General features: G+C 33.3%; 1 pseudogene; it reads right to left on the bottom strand.

The window, feature by feature from the left end:
- Positions 1 to 204: 204 nt before the first annotated feature.
- Positions 205 to 1059, bottom strand: LOC109276371 (60S ribosomal protein L6-like; annotated as a pseudogene).
- Between the last annotated feature and the right edge of the window lie 4145 nt (positions 1060 to 5204).

Below are 5204 nucleotides of genomic sequence, written 5' to 3' on the forward strand. Positions count from 1 at the left end.
ATTCTGGATATAAGTCTGTTATCAGATATATGATTTGCAAATATTTTTTTCCATTGTGTGGCTTCTTTGACTTTCTAAAATAAAAGCAAAATCAAGCACAAACACTTAATTTTGATGAAGTCCAATTTATCAATTTTTTATTTATCATTTGTTTTATGTTTTTGGAGGTGGCTCAGTTATTTAATTAGGTTCTGTATAAGAAATTTAGAACACCAATTTGTGAGGATAAATTCCATCTGTGAGAGAAAACACAGAGTGGAGGTAGCCCTGAAGCTAAGGAACAGCTTTGATTTTTGGCAGAATTTTTGAATCCACAGCTTCCTGATCAACCTCTATAATCTCATATTTCTCTTTCTCTGGGTCGAGGATCTCACTGTCCTGATGTCTAGGTTTACACAACTTCTTCTTGAAGTAAACATCAGTGAAGATGTTTGGGGATTTTCACACTGCCGATATCAATTTTGGTGGAAGTAGCAATGATGAATTTCTGGTATGTTCTATGCAGAGGAACTCAATTGGGGGCCAGCAGTCCGGTCACAAGAAACAAACCACTTCTAAGCTGCTTCAGGAAAACCACTTTTTTGCCTCTGTGGCACCCAGTGAAGATGATCAGAATGGTCCCAGGACTGATGCTAGCTCACCATTTTCTCACATGCTGACTGACAAGTTTTTTTTGCCATGGCTTAATAGCTTTTGAGGCACATCTTCAATAGGATAATACCTAGGCATTTTGTGAAGTTTAATCACTCTGGTACCACCATTCTCTTCACCACCAATGGGTTTTGTGACAGTGGCAAGAATCTTCTCCTTTTTCTTTTCAACCCTGCATTTGGCTGCTGAACACTTCCTCTTGTACGCGGCCTTTCTGGAATACATAGCAGATTGGGAATATCTGCCAATTCCTCTGACTAGGACAGGGTTTGGGCTGTAGTGGGGCTTCCCCTTCTTTGGTGTTTTAGGCTTGAGGTTACCCTTCATAATCTTGCCACCAGCATCAGCCTTTTTGGCTTCAAGTTTCTTCTCCTTAGTATCAATCTTCTCAGATTTTTCGCCCACCATCTTGCAAGATGGGAAAGAGCTAATGTATAAATTTTTAAAGTTAATTTTTGTGTATGGTGTGAGGCAATGATCTTAATCTTTGTTCTCATATATGGACTTCCATTTGTCTCAGAACTATTTGTTGAAAAAGTGATTCTTTGCCCCATTTAATTCCTTTGCAGTTTTGTCTAAAATCAACTTATCATAAACGTACAAGTTTATTTCTGGACTCTCATTTCTGTTCTATTGATCTGTATTTCTATCCTTATGTAAAAGATTTATAAAAAACTTACTAAAAATTTAATCTTGATAATCAAGATGGTTAGTTTTAGAATCAAGAAGTCCTCCATTTTTTTCTACTTGGGTTCATTTCATTTTCATATAAATTTTAGAATTTTATTGCCTAATTCTATTTTTAAAAAGCTGAAATTTTTATAGAGATTACATTCAATCTACCTAGAATTTGAGAAGGATTGCCATTTTAATAATGTTGAGTCTTGAAATCCATGAACATGGATTGTCTATCCATTTATTTAGATCTTCTTTAATTTCTTTTAGCAATGTTTTATAATCTACAGTTGAACATCTTTAGATAGATTTATTCCTCAGTACTGTATTATTTTTGATACTAGTGTGAATGGAATTATTTTCTTGATTTCATTTTCAGGTTGTTTATTGTTAGTACTTAAAAATAAAATTGATTTTAGTATATTGATGTTGACTTTATTGAACTCATTTATTAGTTTTAATAGTTTTTTTGTTGTTAACTTTTCGGGATTTTCTCTCTGTAATATAATGTCATCTGCAAATAAAGACAGTTTTACTTCTCCTTTCCAACCCGGTTGCCCTTTACTTTTTCTTGCCTAATTGTACTGGTTGACACTTCCACTACAAGGAGAAAAGAAACATGTCTGACTTGTTCCTGATATTAGGGTGAAAGCCTTCAGCCTTTCAGTATTAAATATAAAGTTTTCATAGATTTTTTCATAGATGTCCTTTATCAAGTTGAAGAAGTTCCAATTTATCCTTGATTTTCTGAATTTTTATCAGAAATGGTATTGATTTTGACAAATATTTTTTTCTGCTTGAGACAATTATAATCTTTTTTAGTTTGTTAAATTACACTGATTGATTTCTGAGTGGTAAACCAAAATTACATTCTTAGGATAAATTCCACACTATCATAATGAGTTACTATTTTTACATATTGTAATTGATTTCCTAAAATGTCCTTGAGAATGTTTCCATCTATGTTCATGGGGATATTGATCTACAGAGCTTTCTTTTTTTCTATTGTAATGTCTTTATCTGGCTTTGGTAAGTGGTAATACTGGCCTCATTGAATGAGTTTCTCTTTCATCAATTTTCTGTAAGAGCTTATGGAGAATGGATATTATATCTTCTTTAAATACTTAATAGAACTTACCAGTAAAGTCATCTGGGTCTGAAGTTTTCTCCTTGGGAAAGTTTTTAACTATAAATTTCTTTAATAGGTAGCGATTCAGGTTATTTATTTCTACTTGAGTGAGTTTTAGTAGTCTGGATCTTTCACAGAGTATATTCATTTGGTGAAGTCACCAAATTTATTGTCTTAGAGTTGTTCATAATAGTCCTTTATTATTCTTTTGATATCTGTAGAGTCTGTAGGGATGTCGCTTCTCTCATTCCTGATATTGGTAATTTTCATCTTCTCTATTTCTTTTCCTGATCAGTCTGGCTAGAGGTCATTAATTTTATTGACCTTCTTTAAAAATTCAGCTTTTACATAAGAGACTGTTAAAAACTGAGAACAAACTGAGGGTTGATGGGGGGTGGGAGGGAGGGGAGGGTGGGGGATGGGTATTGAGGAGGGCACCTTTTGGGATGAGCACTGGGAGTTGTATGAAAAGCAATTTGACAATAAATTTCATATATTGGAAAAAAAATTCAGCTTTTAGTTTTATTAATGTTCTCTTTTTTCCCCATTTTTTTATTGATCTCTCTAATCTTTATTATTTCTTTTACTCTTACTTTAGGTTTAATTTATTCTTTTTTTCTAGTTTCTTTCTTTCATTTATTTATTTATTTATTTATTTATTTATTTACTGGGGAAGTGAGGGGAAGAGGAGAGGGAGAGAGATAATCTTAAGTAGTCTCCATACCCAGCATGAAGCCCAGCATGGGGCTTGATCTCATGACCATGAGATCATGACCTGAGCCAAAATCAAGAGTCAGACCCTCAACCAACTGAGCCACCCAGTGCCCCATTTTTTTCCCCTAGTTTCTTAAAATCAAAGCTGAGGACATTCATTTGACGTCTTTCTTCTTTTCTAATATAGATGTTTAGAATTATAAATTTTCCTCTAAATACTACTTCAGTGGCATTTCACAAAATTTGCTAACTTGTATTATCATTTTCATTTAGTTCAAAATACTTTTTAAAGTATTTTTAAAATGTGTATTTATTTATTTTGAGAGAGAGAGAGCAGAAGAGGAACAGAGAGATAAGGAGACAAAGAATCTCAAGCACAGAGCCTGATGCAGGGCTCAATCTCACAAACTGTGAGATCATGACCTGAGCTGAAAGCAAGAGTTGGACACTTAACTCTGAGCCATCCAGGTGTCCAAAGTTCAAAATACTTATTAATTTCCCTTTAGGTTTCTTCTGTTACCTGCAGATTATTTAGAAGTGGGTTATTTCATTTTCAAACATTTGGAGATTTCCCAGATGTTTTCTGTTACTGATTTTTACTTCTATTTTTGTCAAAGAACATACATCATATTACTTGAATTCTATCAATATTGGATTTCTGGCCCATAATATAATCTGTCTTGGTAAATGTACCATGTGCCCTGGAAAAGAATGGATATTCTGCTGTTTTTGAGTGGATAGTTTTATAAATGTCAACTAGGTCAAGTTGGTTGATAATGTTCTTCAGGACTTCTCTATCCTTACTTATTTTCAGTCTCCTTGTTCTGTGAATTGTTGACAGAAGGAATTAAAATGTCTGACTGTAACTGTGGATTTATCTATTGCTGTTTGTAGTTATATCAGGTTTTGCTTCCTGTATTCTGAAATTCTAATATCAGATGCATAATTATTTAGGACAGTTATATCCTCTTAATTGTCCCTTCTTCATTATGAAATGAACTTAAAATGTTTTTTATTCTATTCTTTGATATAAAGTCTATTTGACTGATAATAATATAGACATATAAGAGTTATTTTACTTTATTTTTAATGTATTTACATCAGTACATTTACAATGATTTTAATCTAGGCAGTATTTTTGTGGGTTTTTTTTTTTTTGCCTTCCTTTGGGTTAGCTGCATGTTTTGGGGGATACTATTTTAACTCATTTGTTAGCTTATTAGCTAACATGCTTTTTTATCCAATATGATACTCTGTCCCTGCTAATTTACATATTTGGACTATTTGCATTAATGTGATTATTGACGCAGTTTTTTTTTTAAGTTTGTTTATTTATCTTGAGAGAGAGAGAGAGAGAGAGAGGATGAGCAGGGGAGGGGCAGAGAGAGAGGGAGAGAGAATCCCAAGGAGGCCAGAACTCACCATGTGGGGCTCAAACTCATGAACCCATGAGAATATGACCTGAGCCAAAACCAAGAATTGGACACCTAACTGACTGGGCCACCCAGGCACCCCGTCACAGTTTAGTTTTAAATCTAGTGTCTTGCTATTTACTGTCTTTGCTTTCTTGGTTGTGTTTTTTGTTTTTTGTGGGGCTTTTTTTTTTGCCTTCCTTTGGGTTAGTTGCATGTTTTGGGGGATTCTATTTTAACTCATTTGTTAGCTTATTAGCTATAACTCTTTGTTCTATTTTTTAGTGGTTGCTTTAGGGTTTATAGAGTACATTTTTGACATGACACGCTCTACCTTAAAGTGATATTATACTATTTTGTGTCTAGCATAAGAATCTTATGCCATTTCTCTCCTCCTGGTCTTTCTGATATTGTAATACATTTTATTTCTTCATTTATTATAAACTCTGCACTCTCTTGTTATTATCACTATTTTAATCTCTCAGTTATCTTTTAAAGAGATTTAAATAAAAATTTTTAAAATTTCATATATTTATCAACATATTTATCATTTCTGATGTTCTTCCTTCCTTTAGGTAGATGCATACCTCCATCTGGTATCATTTTCACTCTTCCATAAGGGC

This window comes from Panthera pardus, unplaced genomic scaffold (genome assembly GCF_024362965.1).
Source record: "Panthera pardus isolate Hobbes unplaced genomic scaffold, ASM2436296v1 HiC_scaffold_6, whole genome shotgun sequence".
Taxonomy (NCBI): Eukaryota; Metazoa; Chordata; class Mammalia; order Carnivora; family Felidae; genus Panthera; species Panthera pardus.